The 26,272-nt window shown below is 35.9% G+C and overlaps 1 non-coding gene and 1 pseudogene across 1 annotated transcript; one reads left to right on the forward strand and one right to left on the reverse strand.

Annotated features, from left to right (window-relative positions):
- Positions 1 to 26,272, reverse strand: part of LOC144372599 (transport and Golgi organization protein 1 homolog) — a 78,113-nt pseudogene that overhangs the window by 19,960 nt on the left and 31,881 nt on the right.
- LOC144372600 (U6 spliceosomal RNA) lies at positions 12,158 to 12,264 on the forward strand. Its single transcript, XR_013432560.1, has one exon. It is a non-coding gene; the product is annotated as a U6 spliceosomal RNA (small nuclear RNA).

The following is a 26,272-nucleotide window of genomic DNA, read 5'->3' on the forward strand; positions in this document are numbered from 1 at the left end:
ACATACCATGAGGTTGTCACCTCTATTCCGTCAAAAAAAAAGTGCAAGTGGGGAGAGCTCAAGTACACTCTCACCAGCCTCGCTTAACCATACAGTCACGTCCTGCCTGCCTTGGGCCTGACACACTCCATTTCTCCGTCGCCACGACAGTCAGTGCACCCACTCCGCCAGAACTCAGCCACCCGACAGGGGTCCCAGGAGCTCTGGGTCCCCCAGGGAAACAGTGACAGAAGGCACAGTGGCAGGTACTGAGTCCATGGTGTAGGGACGGCTGAGTGGAAGCGACGCTTCCCTGCAGAACAGCACAGGACCCTCTCTTTCACCGTTTCCTACTTCAGTAGGACCCAGTGCAGGGGGTGGGTACTGGGAGTGAACTTTGCCTTCCTCCACCACAGGCGCTTTCCGCCCAAGGCACGTAAAACCAGTCATCAGAGGAAGCCCCTGGGTGGACTGCAGTGAGCAGACAGAGGATGCTGAGGGGCGTGGCGGGGAGCGGGAAGAACCAACTGCGGAGCCCAGCGGGGGACAGCGCCAGTAGAGCCAAGTGGAAGAGTCCAAATGAAAGGACTCCAGAAGGAAAGAGGCTCACCTGTCCCCGGAACTTGGAGAGGACCGGCGATTTAGAAGGCCCTGGAGGAAGCCAGGGAAACTAGCAGAAGGGGATTATAGGCAGAGACTAGGAAAAAGGAGAAAGTCAGGCCTCCCAGCCCCTCCCAGAGCAAAACCCTTTTGTCAATGTATTGAGACACCAGGTACCTACCTGCCCCCAAAAGTGCAGACAGAAGAGGAGAAGCTTCTCCTGCTCCCTTCTAAAGGACTACTGCTCAGACTGGGCTTTCCTTCCCTGCTCACTCTAGTCCTGTTACTTTCTCCAATTGTGGATGACACTCTTTTTAAAAAAGCCTAACCCTAAGGAATCATGTCATTATCACCCCACGCTGGTGGCTTCATTTCTGGATGCCACATTTTAGGGTTGCATGACTTGTGGAAAAGAACAGAATCATGAATAGCCCAAAAAGCACGTGCTAAAAATTGAAGAAACTGGGGACATTTAACTTGGGGAGGAAATGAACATCTGTGGATCTTTAAAAATCTGTCGTCAAGTTGAATATAGTCAATTCAAAAGAACAAGAATAAGCAGGAAAGCACTGAAAAAGAAGAGCAATGAAGGGTACAGGGAGGGCAGACTATATAATTAATTCATGTACCCTCGTCCAAGCCCAGGAATACATAGAGATTGTGGGACAGAATAGAGAATCCAGAAACAGAACCAACTGGACATTTGGGGTACAATAAAAGTTAGTTTGGGGAAAATAGACTTTCTAATAAGTAGCGTTACCACATGGAAAATTATAAAATTGGATTTTTCTCTACTTATTCAAAAGATAAACTACAAATGGATAAGAAACATGAATGTAAAAATAGAAAATAAACAAGTACTAGAAAATATTAAGTGAAATTTTCTATGTATTATGAGTGGGTAAAACCTGCCTCATTGAAAAAAATCTTTCCTGGCTGTATCTAAACCTGCTACACACACACACACACACACACACACGCAGTTTGACAATGACAAACTGAGAAAAAATATTTGCAACATATTATTGTCCAAAGAATCATGTTCCTGAAATATAAAGAACATTATAAATAAAATGGCCAGCAAACCTATACAAAAAATGGGCTGAAGAAATAAACAGATCTCAGGAAAAGAAATGCAAATAGCTATAACATATGGAAACATGCTCTGCTTAGCTCATAATGAACAAAATACAAATTAAACCACACCAAGACACCATTTCTCACTTGCATTGGCAAGATCCAAACGTTTGACAACATAATCAGTAGGTGAGAGAATGTGGGGGAATACAAATTCTCAGACACTGCTAATAAGTATACAAAATGATACAACCCTTATGAATGAGATTTGGCAACATCTCCCAAAACTGCTTATATATTTACCTATTAACTCAACAATCCCACTTTTTTTTTAAACTTTTTCAGTGCTGGGGAAGGGTATCTTGGGCAAGTGCTCTACTGCTGAGCTATAGTCCACCAGCCCTAATTTCTAAAGATACTGGGAATACAACAACAAATGTTTAAAACTTGTATTTACAAAACTATGTTATTCAAGCATTAATTATAACAATACAAGATGGTCACAAAAGGCTGAAACAACCGTCATCAATGAAAGTTGTTGAATAAACCAAAGAAGAAAGAAAATAATTTTAAATACTGCTAAGAGCTGGTTTCCGGAATACATTTTTTAAAAATGAAGTAGAGAAAAATATTTATAGAATACTATTTGTATCTTAGAAAGTGAAAAAAGATGAATATATTATTTCTTATAGCTTTGAGGTAAAACTGACATGCAATAAATTACATGTATTTAAAGTGTGCAATTTGATGAATTTTAACATGAAATTATGAAATCACCATTATAATCAAGATAATATACACATCCTTTACTTCCAAAAATATTCTCATTCTCTAGGTAATTTTGCCCTTTGTCACCCTTCTTTCTTGCCCCCCACTTTCCCATTCCTCCAGCAAAATGTCTTATCTTAATAGATTGCTTTGTATTCCTCAAGTTTTATGTGTATGGGATAATATATTGTATTTTCTATGGCTTCTCTTATTCAGCATAATTTGAGATTCATCTACATCAGTTTATCTATCATCTATTTTTATTGCTGAGTAGCATTTCATTACATGTACATACCACAATTTGTCTATCATCTATTGATAGACATTTGGATTTTTTTCCAGTTTGGGGCTTTTACAAATAAAATAGCCAAGAACACTGATATAAAATTCCTCCTATTGCTTTATAACTTATCTTTTCTTTGGAAAAGAATGGTTGGATATGACTGGTGTATGTTTACCTTTTTAAGAAGGTGATTCTACCACTTTATATCCCCACCAGATGTGTACCCATCCAGTTCCTCCATCTCTTCTCCAACCACTCAGCACAATTGTCTTTAATATTAGATATTTAATAAGTGTGTAGTGGTAACTCTTATGCTTCAAAATTGCATTTCCCTGATAATTATGTCAAGCATTTTTAATGTATTTACTATCTGTTTATCTTCTTTGATGAAGTGTTATTTTACAGGACTATATTTTTTTCTAATGCGTTCTAAGAGTTCTTCATATATTCTTGATGCAAGTCTTGATAAATGCTTTAGAGTAATTTCCTCCCAGCTTGTGTTTTGTCTATTTCATTGACTTCAAAGAGTATTTTGAATTACAGAGGTTTTAGTTTGATGAATCCCACATTGTCAAATCCTTTTTAATGCTTTTGTTGTCAAATTTAAGAAATCTTTGCCAAACCTAAGTTCAACAAAAATTTTTCTCTTATTTTTTTTCCTAGAGGTTTTGTAGTTTTGAGTTTAATATTTAAGTCTGTGAGTTAATTCAGGTGTCTAATGCAAGGCATGGATCAATATTTTGCATATAAATATGCAGTAATTTCAGTACCATTTGCTGAAAAAACTTTCCATTCTCTACTTGTCTTTCCATCTTTGTCAATGACTGTTGCCATATATATTGTGTATCTATCTCTGAATTCTTGGCTCTGTTTCAATATGTTTTGTCTGCAATCCTGATTACTGTAGCTTTAGAATATTTTTTTTCCTCTTCGTATGGTACTAGGGATTGAACACAGGACCTTGCATATGCTAGGCAAGTCCTCTACCACTGAGCTACATCCCCAGCCCTAGATTAAGTCTTGAAGCCACGTTGCAATCAGCTTGTCATTTTCTACAAAACTCTGCAGGGATTTTGATTGGAATAATGTTGACTCTGGTGATTAAACTGGGATGAATGGACACCTTAGTCTTCTGACTCATAAATTAGGTATATCTCTCCATTTAGGTTCTCTTTAAATTCTATCAGCAATATTTTATAGTTTTTAATATATACATTTTAGTTTTTGCCACGTTTATGTTTAAATACTTCATATTTTTATTCTATTGTACATGGAAATCTTTAAAATTTCAATTTCTAATTATTCATTGTTAGTATATAGAAAATATAATTGCTTTTAGATGTAAATTTTATCTGTCAACCTTACAATAGCTTTTTTCTAGATCATACCAGATTGTATCTATATATATTCATGTTATCTGAAAAGAAAGAGAATTTTATTTCTTCCTTTCCAATCTGAGTGCATTTTATTTCTTTTTCTTGCCTTAGTATACTAGCTATTTCCTTACTGCACCCCAGTACAATGCTGAATAGATGTAATGAGAGTAGACATCTCTGTTTGGTTTCTGATCTTGGGGAAAAGTATTCAATTATCAACCATTAAGTATGAGGTTAGCTGCATTTTTTCAGAGGATGTTTTAAGCTCCCTTCTATTCCTAGTTTGTTGTTTGTTTTTCTACATCAATAATCAATGCTGAGGGGCTGGGGTTGATACTCAGTGGTAGAGCACTTGCCTAGCATGTGTGAGGCAATGGGTTCAAATCTCAGCACCGCATATAAATAAGTGAATAAAATAAAAGTTAATCAACATCTAAAAATTTTTTTAAAATAATAATCAGGGCTGATTTTTTTTACATGTTGATGCGATTTATTGTCACCTACTTGTACATGCACACAAAATAACAATATAATTTGGCCAATATTACTCCCCAACATTTCCCCCCTCTGCTATATTTTTTAAATGCTTGTTTTGTATCTCTCGAGCTAAACACAAAGATTGTGCTTTTAGGTACATCAATGTGGTAAATTTCATTGATTTTCAAATGTTAAATAAATTTTGGATTCTTGACATAAATCCCCATCATCCGTCTAGTTTTTGTCTATGATGTATTTTCCTTTTACATATTGTTGTATTTGACTTAAATTTTTGTTTAGAATTTCTGTACAGAGTCATTGGAGATCCCATGAGAGGTATGTGGTTTTCTTTTCTTATTATATCTTTGTCTTGGTTTGGTGTAGTGATAACACTGGATTCATAGGAGAACTATTTCCTTGCTTTAATATTCTACAAGGGTTTAGTATTACTACTACTATTAGGAATTAGTATCATTTCTTCCTTACAGGTTTAATTGGATCACCAATAAAGCTATCTTGGTCTTATATTTTTTTCTTTGTAGAAAGGTTTTTACCTATACCTTCAATTTCTTTAATAGTCAACAAGGTTTATGAAATTGTCTGTTTTTCTTGAGTGAACTTTTGCAATTTGTGGCTTAAATAGAATTTCTTCATTTCATCTAAATTGTCAAGTTAATTAACATAAACTGTTCATAATATCCCCATTATCAGTCTAGTATCTGTGAAATCTGTAGTGATATCCCTTCTCTGATTGCGAATATTGGTAACCCGTGTCTCCTCTTTTATTTCCCTCACTAGATGTTGATCAATTTTATTCATCTTAAAGAACTAGCTTTGGGTTTCATTGATTTTCTCTTATTTTCCCTTTTTTAAAATTTTACTGACTTATGGTCTTTATTATATCTTTTTTTCTTGCTTACTTGGAGATTAACTTATTTTTCCTTTTCTAGTTTCTCATAGTAGGAACTAAGTCAATGACTGGAGACTTATTTTTTAATAAAGCTATCTTGGGCCTGGTAGTGCTATAAATTTTCCAATAACACTTTAGTGACAATGCACAAATGGATATGTTGTTTTCAGTTTTATTCAACTCAAAATATGAATTTCTTCTCTGATTTATTTGACTCAAAAATTATTTAGCAGTGGGGGCTAAGGTTGTAGCTCAGTGGTAAAGTGCTTGCCTCACATGTGTGAGGCACTGGGTTCGATCCCCAACACCACATAAAAAATAAATGTACTGTGTTTTCCATTTATACCAAATATATATATATATATATATATATATATATATATATATATATATATGATAGATAGATACAGATATACATATAGATATAGATAGATATCAGATAGCAGCCTGGCACTTAAGTTTTCAAATATTTGAGAATTTTCCAGATTTTTCCATTATTGATTTCTCATTTTATTGTGTTCAGAGAATAAGCTTTGCTTGACTTTGAATACTTTTATATTTACTGATAATTTTTTTAAGATCCAGAATATAGTTTATCTTGGTAAATGTTCCATGTGCACTAAGCTCCTTGGGGGTTTTCTATAAATGTCAATTAATTTCAAATGGATGGATTGATTATGTCATTCACACTTTCTACAACCTTACTTTTATTTTTCATTTTCTGCCAATTGCTGAGGAGAGGATATTGAAATCTCTAAATGTAATCTATAGGATTCATCATTTTCCTCATAATTCTATCAATTTTGATACTTCATGTATTTTGAAGTTCTAATATTAAAAGTACAAGCATTTAGGTTTATTATATAATCTTGACTGATTCGTTTATCATTAGGAAATAACTTTCTTTAGTCCTGATGATATATTTTGCCCCACAACCTCTTTTGGTTTAATGTAGCTACTCCAGATTTCCTTTGACTAGTGTTTAACATGAGATACCTTGTTCAATCATTTTAATTTTGACTTCTTTGTGTCTTTCTTTGTGTCTTTACAGTGTTATTCCCTTAGACATCTATTTGGGTCTTGCTTCTTTAGGCAATATGACAATCTCTGTTTTTAACTGATGTATTTAGATACTTTCCACTTAATAGGATTACTGCCGTGCATAGGTGTAAGCTTAATATAATCTTCTATTTGTTCCTTCTGTTCTTTGTTCTTTTTCTTTTCTTTCTGTCTTCTTTTGCAGAAATACCACTATCGGTATTTTTAGTGATTCCTCTATTGGCTTATTAAGCTATAACTCTGTTTTCTAATCTTAGTGCTTCAGGGTTTAGAATATACATCTTTAATTTGTCACAATCTACCTTCAGATGATACTATATTACTTCACATATTCAATAAGAACGTTACAATAGTTACTACCCTTCTGAGATTTATACTGTTGTCATGTATTTTACTTTACATGTTTTCTAAGTCCCATACTACACTGATATTTGTCTTTAAACAGTCAATGACTTTTTAAAATGTTCAAATAAGAAAAATTATTTTAAATATTTATGCACACAGTCACCATTTTCAGTGTTCTTTACTCCTTTATTCCATTATTTCCATCTGCTGTCTTGGTGCAAGTGTAGGTGAATTCTTTCAGCTTGTATGTCAGTACAAGTCTTCATTTTAGAAAGATATTTCACTGGGCATGATATTATCGGCCAACATTATTACTCTTCAAATATATTAAAGGTATCACTCCACTATATTCTCTTATGCCTAATTTCTGACAAGAAATCTGATGTCATCCTTAGTTCTTCTCTACATAAATGTCTTCTCTAACTGCTAAGATTGCTCTTTATCACTGGTTTTGAGCAATTTATTTATGATATAATATACCTTGATATAGCTTTATTCATGCTTTTTGTACTGTAGTCCCATTTAATATCTTGGATCTGCAGATGTACAGTTTTCACAAATTTTTGGTCATCATTTCTTAAAATATTTTTCTGAATACCTCTCATAGCTCAACTTGAAACTGTCCCACAGCTCACTGATGCTCTGGTTCACTTTTCTTTAACAGAAGAAATTTTCCCTGTTTCATTTGGGGTACTTCTCCTGCTATGTCCTCAAGTTCACTAACAATTTCATCACAATGCTTATTCTGGCATTAATCCCATCCACTGTGTTTATCATATATTTTCAACTCTAGAAGTCTGATTTTCTTAAAATATATCTTCTATATCTCTTTTTACCTTTTTAACACACGAAATATAGTAGTAATGACTTTTTAAAAAATGCCATTACCTCATTCTAACATCTCCGATAGTTCTCAGTTGGCTTTGATTGGATGATTCTTCTCCTCATCATTGTGGATTGTATTTTTCTTGCTTCTTTGCATGCCTGGTAAGCTTTGATTCGATGCCATACATTACGAATTACTATTCTTAATATTTCGTATACAATTAAATTACTGGAAACAATTTGATTCTCTTGGGTCTGAATATTTGTTAGGTATGACATAAATTGTAATAGTCCGAGGTAACACCCTTCTGATTATTCTACCCAACTTCCTTAGATAGTTTTTTCCAGGTGCTATTCTGGTCCCTGTGTTAAGACCTGTTCCTTCTAATCACTTAAGATGGTTTCTCTGACTTGCTAAGCAGTTTCATCACACTTATGTGCAGATCAATACCCTGCTGAACACTCAGAGAGCCTTTCACAGATTTCCAGAATTGTCTCTCAATGTAGCAACCTTCTTTTGGTACTCCACCCTGTGAATTCTAGTCACTTTGGTTTTCCTGGAATCTCAGCACCATCTCTCAATTCATGGTATCCTCTGGTTCTGCCTGACTTCCCCTTCTTTGTCATGGCTTGGGAATCTCTTAACAGTAAAAGCTGGGGCAACTAAAGAGCTCATAGCATTTGTTCTTTATGTTTCCAGAATCATTCTTTGTTGCTTGATCTTCAATGTTACTGGATCTTAAAATTTTATATGTTTGTGGTTTTTTTCATATTTATTTTAGTTGTTTCAGTTGGGAAGGTGAAGCCAGTACCTATATAAAGCTATCATAGCTAGATGTAAAAATCATTTGATTTTCTTTTTCTTTTTATGGTGCTGGGGATTGAACACATGGCCTCATGTGTGGTAGGCAAGTGTTCTACCACTGAGCTGCATATCCCTTTTCTCATTTGCTTATTTTTTTAATAGCAGAATGCATAATGAAATAAATTTTAAAAGTTAATTATAAAAGAGAGTAATATCAGGGTAGACAGAACTGGGACAAAAGCTAGAGTTCTTTCAAAATCAGGCAGGAGAATCACAAGTTCAAAGCTAGCCTCAGCAACTTAGCAAGTCCCTACGCAACTTAGTGAGAACTATCTCTAAATAAAAAATAAAGAGCCTAGGTATGTGGCTCAGTGGATAGGAGCCCTGGGTTCAATCACCAGTACCAGAAAACAGAAACAACTTATTTTCACAAATTAACTTTGGCTCTTCTAAATATTTAAATAATTGTAAAATAAATAAAAAAATCTTTAAAAATTAACACCTAAATATTGAAAGCAAAAATAAAACAACCTGTGATATCATGTTGGTGACAAACCACAGAAATGAATTATTTCAAACATACCTTAGTGGGATATAGCTTAAAGACAAGAGAATTTCATCTCATTTCAGGAATACATTCCTGAAAGTATTTTAAACAACATAAATATAGTCGTGTGTTGCTTAATAATGGGAATAAATTCTGAGAAACACATCTTAGGCAATTTCAGTGTGTAAACATCATTGAGTATACTTATACAAACCTAGAAAATATAGCCATTTCCACACGTAGGTATTCATATATGATATATCATCGCTTTGGGGATAAAAACCTATAAGATATTATTATACTGAATTCTGTAGACAATTGTAACATTGTAAATGTTTATATATCTAAACATATCAAAACACAAAAAAGATTAAAAATACTAGGTGTCAAGAATTTTTTAGCTCCATTATTATGCACTAATGACCAAAATGTCATTAAGTGGCACAAGACTGTAAACAATTATATTTATGTCATTGAAAACTGGAACTCCAACATCAGAGAAAGAAAACACAAATCTAAGATAGATGAAGTGAAGTAAAATCTCTCTAACATCCTGAATTTTCATGGGAATTATCTAAATGACATGATCAAAAATCCCCACATATTTCTGAGCTTTGTTCACTAAAAAGGCTTACAAATGACAGTCAATTTGAGCAATAAGCAATCCTAGTACTTGGAATGTAGCCTCTAAATATCATTTCCTATTGAAAGAAACCAAAGTTCTTTTAGAGAAATAGTTCCTTCAAGGTCTGGACAGGGAATGTTTAAGATGAACTTGGAACATCTCATAGTTCAAAAGCAAGGGAAACAGGTAACAATGACCACTAGGTGGTGGCAAAGGGTCCCAGGAGCCAAGATAAAGAGGCTTCTACAAGGCAAAAGGGGGAGAAATTGAGCATCAGATAAGAACAATTACTATTCCTAACTGGATTAAACACACCAAATATTTTTAAATGCATGACATCATATTGACTCTTAAATAAAAGTTAAAAAGATTTCAAAAGCCCCTTTGGGTATCATTTGATAATGCTAGAATAATACCTTACTATTCTGAAAAGTGTTTAAATGAAGAAAAGGAATCAAATGTTTATCTCCTGCCTTAACTATACAAACCGAATATCTGTGTAAAGAATAATCAATCACAGCCAGGCGCTGTGGCACACACTTGCAATCCCAGTAGCTTGGGAGGCTGAGGAGGAAGATAGCAAGTTCAAAGTCAGCCTCAGCAAAAGTGAATTGCTAAAGCAACTCAGTGAGACCCTGTATATAAATAAAATACAAAATAGGGCTGAGGATATGGCTCACTAGCCAAGTGCCCCTGAGTTTAATCCCCAGTACCAAAAAAAGAAAGAATAATCAATCATAAATTTTTATTTGTATAGGCATCCCAGCCTTTAAATGAAGAAAGAAAAATCCCAGCAATTCAGACCATTGCTATTTTGCAATCTGTAATATATTAGCAAATCTCACCAAGGTCACTGTTGACTAGTAGTCAACATCAAAGGAGAGGACATGCAGATGTCAATGCAATATTTCCTATTAAATTTTCATAAGAAACAGAATTGAACCTAAACCTGACTACCAATTTCCAAGAAATATAAAGCAACAGAGAGAGGCTGAGGTTGTTAGCTCAGCACTTGCCTAGAATGCATGGAGCCCGAGGTTCAATCCCCAGCACCACCAAAAAAAAAAAGGCAATAGAGAAAACAGGTTAAATTGTTGTACCAGGGGGATGTCATTTATTCACCCAAACTACAATATATCCTAGAAGTCCCACAAACATATTTTTTTCAATTATTGCAAAAAGTTACAACAAAAGGAGAAATCAATAGAGAGTAACTTATATGAGACTTGTTCTCCCACTGAACGCAACCAGAAAGTTGGAATATATATATTGGTACCAGGGATTGAACTCAGGAGCACTTGATCACTGAGCCACATCCCCAGTCTCAGCCCCATTTTGTATTTTATTTAGAGACAGGGTCTCACTGAGTTACTTAGCACCTCACTTTTGGCTTTGAACTTGTGATCCTCCTGTTTCAGCCTCCCGAGCCACTAGGATTAAGGCATGTGCCATCATGCCCAGTCAAAAAAGATTTTTAAAGAGCTATTTTTCAGATAGAAAGCCACAAGGAACATGCAACTGTCACCCCTAAGAGCAGGAGAACAAATAGGTGAGCATTCTACCTGGAGGCACCCTCTAGACCTCAGTTTGAAAATGGGAACACAAATGGGGCACAACAGTCTCACTGAGGAGAGAGAGACCAGAGTTCCAGGAGATTAAGCAGCCAAAAATATGTAGAGAAAACTACCAGAAACATGGGAGCCACAAAGAAAAAGAGTTCCAGAAATCTGCATGGAGGTGGTCTTCAGTTTGGGGCTACATTCTAAGCAGTACCTGTGAGGGCCAAGAACAACTATAAGCTAACCAATCCCACAGTTGGCACTGAGCTGGGAGAAGTCTGGATTCCAGCTAGCCAGAGAGAGTTGACGTACAAAAACAGTATGGTCAACAAGCTCATGAAGAAGTATTTGATCCTGGCATCATGGCACATATCTGTAATCCCAGCAATCAATCCCAGGTTGAGGCAAGAAGATCCCAAGTGTGAGGCTGGCAACTTATCAAGGGCCTAAGGAAGTTAGTGAGACCCTATCTCAAAAGAAAAAAAAAGTTCACTCAATATCATTAATTATCAGGAAATAAACTCACAAAGACATACCCACTAGAATGGCCCAAGTGCTAGTGAAGATGAAGTCAAGTGGAAGTCTCCTAAATTGCTGGTGGAAGTATAAAATGATTGTGGTCATTTTTTAGCATGGCTTGACAGTATCACATAAGACAAAAACATACATTAAATGTAGGAGGCAATTGCACTCCTAGATATGAGTCCACTTATAGTGGCATATATATGAAACAGTACTGTAGGAAAAATGAATCTATAGTTTAAAAAAAAAAAGTTATCAATGGTTCCCTGGAACAGGTGGTGAAGGCACTCACTGGGAAGGATCCCAAGGAAACCCCTTTTCTAGTGAAAAAAAAAAACTGTTCTATATCTTGATTATGGTAGTTTTTACCTGGGTATCTACATTTGTTAAAAGTCAGAGTGTGCTTGCTTTGGCAGCACATATACTAAAATTGGAACAATACAGAAAAAATTAGCATAGTCCCCGAGCAAGGATGACACCCACATTTGTGAAGCATTCCATAGTTTTGTGGAACCAACCCTTCAGCAGATGAATGGATAAAGAAACTGTGGTACATATATGAAATGGAATATTACTTATAGCATTAAAAGAGAAAAAAATTATGGCATCTGCGGGTGAATGGGAATATCAGGTTAAGGGAAGTAAGCCAATCCCCAAAACCAAAAGCTGTATGTTCTCTCTGAAAGTGGATGCTGACCCATAATGGGGGTGAGGTGGGTGGTAAGGGGCATAGAAAGAATGGAGGAACTTTGGGCAAAGGGGAGGTAGGACAGGTGAGGGGGCAGAGGGATAGGAAAGATGGTGGAATGAGATGAACCTCATTACCCGAGGTACATATAGGACTACACGTGTTGTGTACAACTAGGAAAAGTTTTGTTCCATTTATATACAATGAATTGAAATGCATTCTGCTATCATGTATAACCAATTAGAACAAATTTAAAAAACTCACTGATATTGGCTATCAAGGAATTACTGTTAAGTTGTGTGATGGCCCGTGGGTTCATTATACTATTCTCTATGCTTTTCTTTAAAGCTTTTCTAATTAAATTTATTTTTTAACTAGTACATAGAAACAAACATTATAATTATTGAATTAGGTAACATGACATTTTGATGCATGTATACACTATGTAAAGTTTAAATCAGTTAAATATATCTACCTCCTCAAACATCATTTCTTTATGGTAAAACTTTCACAATCTTTTCTTCTAGTATTCTAAAATATACAGTATGTTATGGTTACCTATAGTCCCCTACTATTCTCTCTGCTCTTATTTGAAAGTTTCCATGATAAAAATACTAAAAATAATTTTTAAATTAAGATATAACTTCAAATATTTAAAGGATTTCTATGTAGAAAAGAATTCAATTTTATAGAGGAAATCATGTGGAGGAAAATTTGGAGTCAATACAAGGATGAACTAGACAACAGAAGAACATATAGCCTTGTAAGAGAGTGACTCATGCTAGGAAATACTGGTGTACAGGCCTCATAACTATTCGTCAGGGCCACAGTAAAGAAAATAACAGCAATGAGTGAGAAACTAGACTAACAGCCTTCCAAGGTTTCTTCTAACACTAAGATTCTGCTAAGATTCCATTGATCAATGAATCTGATTGGTGCACATCTCCCAAACACATCAGAGCCTATTATTCTCCAGTCCTATCAGATATCATACTACTTGTTTAAGATTTTACATTGACTTGTTCATAATTTTTGCATATATTTGTTAAGTCCTTTTCTTAAGGCTTTCAAAAATCACAATCATGCCTTACACCTGTTAGACTCTTTTAGTCCTCGCACAATGTCCTGTACATACTGGGCCATCAAAATGCCTCTTTGAAATCTCCTTTCAAATCAGTCTCCTAACATTGTGCCTCTTCTTTGCCACTCACGTCTATGTCTTACCTATCACCGTACAATCACTGACCATACCTGCACCACATTCATGTCCCCTGACCTAGACCTAGAGGAGGGCTCTGTGTATACCTAAAAATATGAATAAAGAAATCCTTCCCATATCGTGAGGCTGTTAACTTTCCAAGTGATGCTGATTCATTCTGATAATCAAATTAAGACTGTGGAAGACTGCTTTAATCACTGGAAATATAATTATTCTAACTGCCTGGCTCGTATATACCCCTTACCCAGGTGGCTGCCACCATCATGAACAAACATGGAGCCAACTGAAAAATGGTTTCTCCCCACCACATCTTTTCCACCCTGGTGGTCTTTCCTCCCCAGGTATTCATTGTCTTTATACCACCTTCTGACTGTCTACATAAGAATTAGGGCATGTGTAGGGGTAAAACCCTTCAAAATGCCAGACACCTCACCAGACATTTTACCTTGTCAAATCATTTAATTCTTATGATTGGAGTAAGCATTATCTACATTTTTCAGATGAGGAAAACTTTTTTCAAAAGTTTAGTTATTTGCCCAAACGTCTAAATGATAACCTTGGGATTTGAAACCAGATCTACCTGGCTTCAAAATCTATACATTTTACAAGGAAAACAACAACATCATCTTTCTTACACAAGCCTTGAAATAATACAACCTACAGGAAACAACTTCAGTTGAGGAGGATTACTGTCACAATGGCCCTAGGACCATCTTATCCTCCAACCTCTAAAAGCTTTCTCATTCCTATAATTAAACTCTATACGTCCAATATCAACAAATACCAATAGGGGGGAGGTAAGTCCTAAAATGCTTAGATAAGCTTCTAGACAGATTAAATGTCTTATTTGGATCATGATTTTCTTTAGAAAGATCAGCCTTAAGTGACTCTTTCTAAGAAACAGATCTAACCTAATTCCTTTCATTCTTAAAACTTTCTAAGGATCCCCACTATTAATGGTCTAATGCTACTTTGGCTCATGACTTCCTTTAAGATTTGCTGGCCTCTCCAACAGGCCCATCCCCCTCCAACTTCACACTTTACAACACCAACTATTCACATTCTCCTGCCCTCCCCAAATATCCTTTCTTCATGTTTCCATTTCTCTGAACACATTTCTTCTGACTGCCAGCTTCCCCCACCACCCCAGCCTGTCTAATCAACAACAAACCACATGTCAGACTCCTGTTTGCCCTTTGCCTGTGCTTCAAACACATCTCAACCACTTTCTGACCTTACTGATCACCCTTCCAACCATAATAAATGCATTTATGGACAATAATGTTCTACCATCGAATAAATACCTCTCTTTCTGCCATTATCTTACTGTGTTTCAAGTGAATGCTGTTATCTCCCTGCCAGAATGAAGGGTTCTGAGGGGAAGAACCAAGTTTTTACAGGTGTGCAAATGTCTAGCCTTGGTAGACAGCAAATCTTCCTCATGTGCTAAACCAAGTAACCATTAAAGCCACACCCCTATGGCTTTTGTTTCAGGAGCTATCTACTCAAAGGGTCAAGAGTCATTTTCATAAAGACATTTTAAGTTTTTCACTTCATGACCAGAAGCCACTTAAAAACTAATAAATAATCAACATTCTAATTGAAGAAACTATGTCAAACTTACCATCTTAGACAAATAAAGCAAGAATGAATATAACAAGAAAAGTATGTTGTCCAAAAGGGTGGCATCTGCTGGCTCTTCGACCTTTATCTCTAGTTGGTTTTCTGTATCAGCAGCATCAACAGGAGTACCTTCTCTTATAAGTAGCTCTAAAATTGAAAGGGGAAATTGCTATTTTATTTTATGCTATAGAATAAGAATTGTCTCTCTTCAGTTTCAATATTCATCGAGTGTTTCACTAAATATATGAGTCACAGTGCCTGGAATATGTGGCTCTCCTAAAGACAATTAACACAACAGAGAAGAAAACTTCAAAATCCTAATTAGAGCTGTCAAACCCTTCAATTATAAAATGGACAATCTCCAGTCTACTCTTCACTACTTCCATGGCCATACAACTGCTACCAGAACAATATTTACTCAAGGAAAAATTTTAAAACCAGAGATATATAGACAGGGTCACATTCAAAAAACATGGATTTAGTGCTGGTGAAACTTTGTGTTTCAAATTTTAGGAAAGCTGAAAGAGAGGGAGTCTTGGTTTGCAGATTTGCAGGTGGAATGGGCCAAGGCTTAACATAGTATCTGGCACCTGGCAGAGATACTCAACAATTATTTATTGAATGGACAGATGACAGCTATTTAAAAAGAACACAGTAGTACCAAGAGAGACTAAAGGGAATTGGGTACAGACCTGCATTGAGGCTCTGTGAATGAGGTAGAATTCCAGTTAGACCTGAGAGCTTGTAGGGGTGGAATTTCAGTATGAGTTACATGAGCCTGGGGTATGTTTGATTAAACAGCAGGAGTCCAGCATGCAGTTATTAAGAAGTTGGACCAGTTGCCTCTAAGGTCTTTCTCAACCCTGAGATTCTATTCACTACTATTTTTTTAAGCTTTTTCCTAATTTTTTTTTTTAGTTTTTGATGGACCTTTATTTTATTTATTTGTATGCAGTGCTGAGAATCAAACTCAGTGCCTCATATGTTAGACAAGCACTCTACCACTGAGCTACAACCCCAGGCCCTCCATTCACTATTGGTCTATGAATTTGACTGCTGGTGAAGTCTGCCCCATTGGCTCAGCATCTCAGCACCTGAGACACATTAAATGACATTTGGGAAGATTTTACCTATTAAAGGTCATTGACATCATTTTGTGGTGGAACTTAAAAGGCCAGGGAAATAATTCATTCTTAATTTTGTAAGTCAAGTTTTCCCTATTCTTGAAAGTTTTGGAGCATGAAAATAACAAATCGTAATGGTGCATGATTCATTTTCATAACCTTATAGAGTTAAAGACAGTTCAGAAGTCAGTAGTGTTCATATATAGATGCAATGTCTTCTGGAAAATGGGAGAACTCATATGTTATTCCTTCTCAAATTAACTGAATCCCCCCTTGCTATGAGTTCTCCTACACTCTGTGTGTGCAGATGGTGGGGGGGAGGTTCAGATCAGTGCTGCCAAGCCCTGCACTGGTGCAGGATAATGCTTATAGCTATGCTTACAGACCAGAACCTTTAAAAACACAAAATACAGTAATTATGGCTTCATAGCACCATACTGGATGGATTAAAATAAACAATTAGTCATCATCTAATTTACTGATAAAATGAGAGTGAGCAACACAAAAGTAGAATGCTGTTGATGCCATTATTGGGGATTTTTTTGAAAAATTGTTTCTCATCTCCCACTGGATACTGTGCACTATGATGAAGTATTCGTAAGTGTCAATCTAAAATCGATTGCAGTTCTGTACTGTTTGCTGTAAGTATATAGTATAAAGATCTGGACCATTGACTGCATTTGAAAAAGTTTAATTACCATGTCCAGGAAGCAAGTAAAAACAGGACTTGAGCTATATTATATTCCATTTAGAAGAAAAGGGAAGAAAAACACAGAATTTATGAGACTATGAACAGTGATTATTCAAGCTAACTTGTACTAGGCCAGACTTTCCTGGAAGGCCTGCTAAACACAGATTGTGGGTCCCACCCCTAGAGTTTCTGGTGCTGTTGGTCTAGTTGAAAACTACAGTTTTAGAGCATAAGGCCTTTGAAGAAAAATATTTTAGTTGTAAATGGTTTACACAAGCTAGTCATACCTAAACATTTGCTTTTAGGTGAGTTACAGTCTCTGGCCTATTTTTGATTTCTAGTCATCTTTATTCTTGCTTTTCTCTCACTTAAGATATTTTTTTTTTGAACTCACATGTACCTATATCACTCTCTGCTCTATTTCGTACCTTTGGCAACAAATATCCTTGAAAGCCTTCATTATGGTAATGCCTCTACTTTGTAGAGAAAAATTGGCAAGCTTTACCTGGGTCTACTTTCTCAGTATTTGGGATCTGAGACACTTCTGAAACACCCATGTCCTCAGTCACAGGTTGATTCAAGAGGCTGGGCTCTTCAGGATGGTTCATATTAAAATGATGACGCAGGAGGTTTGGCTCTTCATGAAGATTTCTATTAGGACGATTTGTGTTCTCTTTAGGAAAATCATCTTCATGGGGTGGCTGCATCTCTACAAGGGAGAAGAATGCATTGAGCCAGATGGATGACACTATCTACCCCCACTTAAGCTCAATGATCAGCACTCCCCCTCAGCACACAGTTCCAGATACCTCAACACTGCCCTCCATGTCCTGGCATGAGCCCATGAGAACAACTGGGCAAGGATACGGGAGGGTTAATTGTTTTCATCCCATTTAAAGGATGACTGAACTATACAGTCAAATTTATAAAGAAGCCTTTAATCCAAAGTATTTAATCCAAAGTATTTCATAAACAAATACATTTATGATAGAGGCTTCAATAACTTACCTTCCCTTGGCAAACCAACATACACTCACATGAATAAATGTGCAGAAGAGAATTCTGGTCCAGAACAAAAGTGCAAAATGTCTATTCTGCTCAGAAATAACAGGAACTCTTTCATCTACAAGTGTGCTGGTCTCAATGAGCCAGTATAGAGAAGGGAATTCCATAAGTCTAGCTTGCTTAATGTGCCTTTCAAATATGTTCAAAGTAACCTAGGAGCCAAATGGTGAACCTATCTCCTTCCTGAGCTCAGGACATAGACCAATAGGATCCAGAGCAAAGATTATCTCTTTACAGGTTCATATTCTACCCTGAACATTCACTTGCACTTTGCATTCTTATTCAAAATATATCTGCTTTGATTAAATGTACAACTGTTTTCTTCCCCAAAAAACTTTCCTCCTTTCCCATTTCCATATCACCTCGTTCCTTGTCCATCATGTCTACCCTTTTGGCTGTGGTTTCAGTTTTCTTTAAAATCTTCCAAATTATACTCATTTCTTGTTTGTTTTCTTTGGTTTCTAGATAAGGATTGATTTCTTTTTTCAAAAGTTTATAAGCATCAGTCTTCTCCTGTTCGTTTGAGACCTGAGAAATGTCTACCCTTTTGGCTGTGGTTTCAGTTTTCTTTAAAATCTTCCAAATTATACTCATTTCTTGTTTGTTTTCTTTGGTTTCTAGATAAGGATTGATTTCTTTTTTCAAAAGTTTATAAGCATCAGTCTTCTCCTGTTCGTTTGAGACCTGAGAAATGTTGCTGGTTTTGTTTTTTTCACTTTCTGGCACTTTCAATTTATCTGGTAGTATTTCTTCAAAAAGTTCAAGTGAAGTTTGTTCACCCTGAGCATTATCTGTTTGACTATCTGCATGAGGATGGTTCTTCTGAGCCAAAAATTGTTCCTCAAGATCCACAGTGTTTTCTGAGAATGCACTTTCAATTTCTTGTGAGTTTGCTACTACTGGTTTAGGTTCAGGTTCAACATCCTGGGAGACTTCAGGAAATTGTCCCACTTTTTCTATAGCTTTCTCAGAATCTTCATTTGCAGAATCATACAATTCCAAAAATCCTAGAAGTTCTTCTATGTTATAATTATCAAAATCATCTCCTCCAACATCAAAACAAACAAAATCTTTCTCCTGTAAGGAAAAGAAAACCATTAATGTGTCAATAACAAAGTATCACAAAAGCAAACTCATCCATGCTCCCAAATTCAGGATTGGTTCTAAAGAATCTTTGAGGTCAACCACATTACCCTCCTCCAACCCCCACTGCCTAACTCCATCTATGGCTGGGTAAATCTGTCTTTTTCTAGACTACAGTGTTAGAAAGTCTATTCTTTCTTTCTTTCTTTTTTTAACATGGGTCATATTCTTTAAAAAGCATAATGAGTAAAAATGGTGACAATTTGGTCTCCAACTGCCTGACTCTTGGGTCTCTCTCAATTTGCTCTGAACATAAGTAGGGAAAGGCAAGGTATCACTTATAGGATCCTCCAGCTCTTAATATCTACACCTATGTTTCAGAAATTTAACTCTTAATCATTTGCTCGGGAGAAGCTGGAAGATCCTGCAGCATTGAGAAAAATGAATCAGTTTTAAAGTATCTTACTGAGATACAAGTACATTGGATGGAATAAAGAATGATATTAAGGAGGCTCCTCACATTATTATTACCACAAGAACAAACTGAAAACAAGATTCAACAAGGTATACACCTTTCTCTTCATCAGGGTTTCACAGTCACTAAGATCTCTCTCAGGATTATGTGTATATTATCTAGTCTTCCTTCTTGCTACTAGTAAGCAAATTGATATAAAAGGAGCCATAGTATGAATGGACATGTTTTTAAAAAATTTCCATTCCTAATTAAATCTTCATAATATTCTGCGGGGGTTCCGGGGGTGGGGGAGGCAATTCAATGTAGTAGGGATGAGTGATTTCCTCTCCTCATCACATGCATTTCTAAGCCATGAGGGATGCATGTAATGGGAAATACAATGAGAAGGCAGAGTTCAAAACAAATGAGTTCTCTGTAATCAGTGAACTGCTGTCACAGCTTAAATCCCAAGAACTCTCTTTACCAACAATGAAGTCCAACAAGCAACAGAAGTGATTTTATGGCCCCTGAGATTATAAAGAAATTTTAGGAACAGCAACAACAAACAGGATGACTTTATCCATTCAGTCCATCTAATCTAAGAACTGTCCTAGCCTAGCAGTTTGCATATTCTACAGCCACTACAAAGAGCTGCCCAAAGATGTTTCAGTGTTGGTGGGCATCAATTACTATACAATTTAAAACTCTAGAAAATAATCAGCTGAAGTGAGAATTCTAGAACACGAAATCCTTTCAGTCACAAAATCAATTTAAGTCAGAGCACCATACAGGAATGTTGTATAAAGGAAGCAGTTCTGGGCTTAAAAGATCTGAGACTGAACATCACCTGAAACGCTCAGGTCCCCTTTTCCAAATCTATAACATGACTATGATCCCGTATATGACTAAGAATAAGAAACCTTTGTAAGTACATATTTCTAGCCTAGTATAAAAGTTAGAGTTTATTAATTTAACCTAAATATACTTAAAATGTCTAATAACTATCCAATGAGTTTTGCCTGTAAAATGAAATTATTTGCCTCTTAGAATATCTGTTTCAATATATTAGACAACTCTCAGATTATAATATAATCACCCTTGAATGCCTTTCAAACTTTTTTTTTTACAGGTAGTCTGATTTCAAATGAAAATCTGACACACAAATGTTAGATTGCCCCCCAAACACATTATAAAACATTCAGAAGCAGTTAACTGAATATAACTGATGGATTTATAAGCCAGTTTACAATTGAGAACAAAAAAGAAATCCATAACTTACATCTGTTGGAATTTGTAGCTCTTCTTTAGTATATTCACGAACTACCTTGATGAAATCTTTTGGAAAGTATCCAAACATACGGCCAACCTATAGTGCAAAAGAGACAAATATCAAATAAATTCTGTACAAGGAATATAAATAAGAGATTTCTCAGAAGTGGCAGGAAATATACACATAAGAGATAGGTATATGGTATAACCAAGAAAGAAAGTTGCTATAACAATTACACTGAGATTATTATTCCAAATAAAAATTAAGTACAGAACTATTAAAAAGCAACATTTCCAACCACTGAAGTTTTCTTTTTAACATTTAGCTTAATTCTCAACACAGAGCATATAAAGTTAAGACTTCTGAAGTAAATAAAAGATCTGCATAGAAGATTATTGGATTCTATATGGTTAAAACTATGTAAATCAAAGCTGGTTATAAATGCAATTCCAAATAACCTCTAGCAAGAATTTACCTGTACATTTTGTAGCATTGCTCATAAACCAATATTTATGTCTTTCTTAACCAATACACAACAGTCATAAAAATTAATAAGTAAAAACAATACAAAAATCTCTAAAATGTATTACCACTATAGCAGATGTATTGATAGTATATGCTTTCCTAGCTTTGTCCCAATCTACTTTTACAAGTACTTGGGGAGTGCTGAGGGCCATTGTCAAGTAGGAATGAAGCTTCAAAATTTCCTTGCCAGCGTACCCCATGTTAAATGGATTTCACTGTTGACATTGCATGTAAGGTGACCTTGCTCAAGGACCAAGGCAGATCCGGGTTTAGAGCTGATCAGGTTTGAGGAAGTATCCCACTCCTTAGGGTGTTCCCGGTTTAAGACAAAAGGAGTTTTAGGGAAGTTGGAAGTTGAAGATTATTGCTGCTGGGAGTAGGGCGTGCCTGCAGGATGAGTTCCCGCTGAGTTCTCCTGGAGAAAAAGTTTTTAGGAGGTGAATTGTTCGGGAGATTGGATTGCCCCCGAACCTGTGTGGAGGCGGTGTGAGTCGGGAATAAAGAATTTCTGTTTGAATCTACAAGGCTGTGAGTGCCTTCTGATTCTGTGCCCAGCCAAGACTGCGGCATTATGGTGGCCCGTACGTGGGATGTCTGAAGCTTGGGAGTAAGTGAATTTGCTCGCTCCTGAAAGAGAGCAAAAAAATGGGTGACCATTTCAAAAAACAATGTGTTCTTGTTTTGATTTATTTTGTTTTCATTTCAAGTGGCCTGTTCCTAGAACTTTCTCAGGCAAACTAAGGAAAATGGTTGACTCAAGGTTTGAAGTTGTTCGCCTCTGAGGAAGAAAAATTGTTAGAGGAAGGAGGTACCCCAGTAAGACCAAGAAAAACTATGGCATATGTTGATACAATACAAAAATGTAGCCCATGGCTTTATAAAGATGAGTTATTAGGTATATCAATGGGACCATTATGGTATCCTGTAGAAGGATTTTTCTTCAACAAGAAAGAGATGACTAGTTCTGTTCACTATACTTGTCTTGGTTTTTACAGACAGCTGATTCATTTACAAAGCTAAAATGTTAAAATATCAACCACTAAATATGAAATCAAGTACTCTTTACTTATTAAGTTCCATAAGGTAATATATTTAAACATTATGTGTGTTTTCATAAATTGGCAAATGGAAAAATGTTTAATATTGCTTTGGTCTGTGTCTTTGCTGAAACAAGGTTACTAAGTGTTAAGATTCTATCATGTGTAATTTATATACAGAGAGTATAAGAAGTTTCAGCTGGGTTTCAATTACAGTATAACAGTACCTTAAAAAACATGAAAGTATTTCATCTTATTAAAGTGGAGTAATTTTATAAGGGTTGTTTTAGAATGTGAATTTATAAAAAGGGTTAATGGTTAAAAAAGAGGTATAAAAAGATTCAAGATGTGGAAATATATTTTAATATAAAAGGTTAAAGGAAAAAGAAATGTTTCTAGTTGAGATAATCTCTGTGTGGTAAAGTGAAAATTTGTAAAATGCCATTTAAAAAGATTTTGAGGAAACTAGATTTAATTTAAAAGCTTGAGAAAGGTAGAAAGAAAAAAAAGGTATTTGTACATGGCAGATTGAGACAAAGCTTCTTAATGGAGTAAAAAAGAGCCTTTGGTTGAAGGGCAGCCATGTAAACTAATATTAAGCGATTTAAACAAAATCTAAGCCTCGTTTAAAAGAGTGAAGCTGTAGGTGGTGAAAAAGTACATTTAATAGTACAGTATAGATGATAAATGAAATGCTTTAAATGGTTAAATTGAAGGAAGATTGCTTTACTCATCAAACTATTAAAATGTACTTATTAAACTAAAAAGAAGGAGATGAGATAATCTTTGTTTGGTAAAGTAAAAAGTTGTAAAATGTCTAAGTACATTGCAAAAAGCTTTAAAAGGTTAAATTGAAGGTGGTTAAGATGCCTTCACGATGGAGGAAAAAAAATATAACCCATGAAAATGGGAAGATAATAAGATAAAAGATTTAGATAAAGAAGATTAAAAATTTGAAGTGGAAAACTTCAAATACAGAAGTACAAAAAGGTAAAAAAGGGAGAAGATGTAGAAAGATAAAGATATAGGAAGATAAAAAGATGTAGAAAGACAAGAATTTTATACCCACAATATAGGAAATGAAAGAAAACTAGGAGAGAAGAAAGCAACTAAGGGTAAATATAAAAACCTTAGAAGAAAACTAGAAGATAGAAATAAGATGGAAAATGGTTAAAAATGTCAAGTAAAGGTATTTCAGATAGAAAATACAAAGGGCTAAGACAACTATGGTTTCAAACCACATCTAAAAATTAAAAGGACTAAAGTAATTCTAAAAACTAAGGCAAAATGCTTTTGAAAGACTTAAATTTAAAAGGATCTTAAAGGGGTATATATCCCCCAAAGATAAACTTAAAATAACCCTTTTTTTACTCTAAACTTTTTAAATTTGGATTCATCAGGACTTAATGCTGCGGAAAGACATATGTATCCAAAAAATGTACATAAGCCTAAGGTACTTTGGAAAGATATTCTAACAGGACATTGGAAAGCTCCTGACCCAGTGTTTGTCTGGAGTCGGGGTTCTGTTTTTGTGTTTCCACAGGGAGAACAGCAGCCGATTTAGATTCGAGAGACACTAACTAAAACAATTTCTACAGACCAAAAAGAAGATAATTTGACTCAAATCCATAACAGCTGATATCCAGAGCTCCAGCTTGGCTATTCTTACATCTGCAACAGTGATTAACCACGGTGCCTTTTTTCAATATCTATTTTATTATTGCATTTTTCCCACATCATAAAGTTCTATTTTATTTTTTGAGCTCATACAAACCTAGGTTAATGTTTTTCTGATCAGCTTTGTTTTTTGACTGTGTTTTATTTTTTGACTGTGGAGTTTCTAAAAATTGCAATGGAGATTTTACCTAGGTAAAGCTACAAGGCTGTTATTATTGTCTTACGTGTTGTATGTTATGAGTGCACTGTTTTGTGTTGCATGTCAGTATGTGTGTATGTCCATATTTTTATATGAGGAGCGCTCATGAAAAAATGGATCCGAATTTTCTTTTTTTTTATTCACGTGATTTAAGTGGTTTAATCTAAATTAGGTAAACAGCTGTTAATGATTGTTTTCAAAGGTGGTTAACAGATCTGTTTGCTTACTATTGTTTTTAAAGGTGATTAACAGATCTGTTTGTTTACTTTCACTTTTCCTTTTCATTATATTTAATAATTCTCTTCAGGATAATGTCTCTTTAACATCATTGCCAGAATTCCCATCTCCATCCCAGTGCCAGTGAAGACTAAGAAAACCAAACTACAGCTTCTATGATAGCTATCACAGTAAACTGTATAAACTGATGCATCAATGAATATAACTCAACAAGTAATGCTCAATCAAGGACTTGATTTACTTTGGGAGGAAATGAACATATTGATAGACTCGTCCGATTTGAACTGCTTGCAGAACTTGCTTGGACTATATATGAGTTGCATGCATTGTGAACTATCGTCTGGTGCAGTGAATTGTGGTACTGCTGGCATATCCTTGCTGATGGTGTCACTAGTGATGCAATTTCCTTGCCAGCGCACCCCATGTTAATTGTGGTAATGCTGGCATCTTTGCTGATGGTGTCACCAGTGACACAATTTTTCCAAAGGAGCCGTCAATTGGCTTGGTGTCGTGGCATTTCTGTATCCTCCTCCCTTCTACTAGTGATGGTCTAAAATTTGGGGGCCAACAGAGGTGAGGCAAGAACCTCACCTCCCCACTGGCACCAAGGTTAAATTTGGGGGCCAACAGAGGTGAGGCAAGAACCTCACCCACCCACAATGGTGCTTAGGCCTATCCACAAGCATGGCTGAATGCTGGACCGGTAGTCAGTGACGGGTTGATCTGGTTGCAGTGGATTCAACCCAAGACAGGAAACTGACGTCTAAAGGTCAGTTCTCCCATGACGGGTAAGAACCATATGTTGAATTGGACAACCTACCAGGCATGGTCCTTTAGCCACATTGCTTGTTGTTTAATTAATCAGAAGGGGGGAGAAAATTAATGCTGCAGTCTTGGCTGGGCACAGAATCAGGAGGCACTCACAGCCTTGTAGATTCAAACAGAAATTCTTTATTCCCGACTCACACCGCCTCCACACAGGTTCGGGGGCAATCCAATCTCCCGAACAATTCACCTCCTAAAAACTTTTTCTCCAGGAGAACTCAGCGGGAACTCAGGCTGCAGGCACGCCCTACTCCCAGCAGCAATAATCTTCAACCTCCAACTTCCCTAAAACTCCTTTTGTCTTAAACCGGGAACACCCTAAGGAGTGGGATACTTCCTCAAACCTGATCAGCTCTAAACCCGGATCCGCCTTGGTCCTTGAGCAAGGTCACCTTACATGCAATGTCAACAGTGAAATCCATTTAACATGGGGTACGCTGGCAAGGAAATTTTGAAGCTTCATTCCTAATGGCCCTCAGCAGGGGAGAAAATAAAATTACAATATAATGCATATGAAACCACATATCAAGCTTCAGTTTCACCCAAAATAAATCCTCTGCAGAAAAGAACCCCATTTATTTTCAGCACCAACAGTTAAATTATATGAAGTTACATAAAGTGTACAAAAGGTATATAAAGTTCCCCTTGAGAAAGACACTCCTATTACTAACTACTGACTAAAAGGAACAGAAGATTCTTGCCAATAATTAAAGGAAACTGATAGGCAAATCAAATGCACAAAAAAGAAAATTAAAAAAGGCATCTTATCACTACCTCTAAAATATCCCCATTCATGAA

Source organism: Ictidomys tridecemlineatus, unplaced genomic scaffold (assembly GCF_052094955.1).
Source record: "Ictidomys tridecemlineatus isolate mIctTri1 unplaced genomic scaffold, mIctTri1.hap1 Scaffold_1368, whole genome shotgun sequence".
In the NCBI taxonomy this organism is placed as follows: domain Eukaryota; kingdom Metazoa; phylum Chordata; class Mammalia; order Rodentia; family Sciuridae; genus Ictidomys; species Ictidomys tridecemlineatus.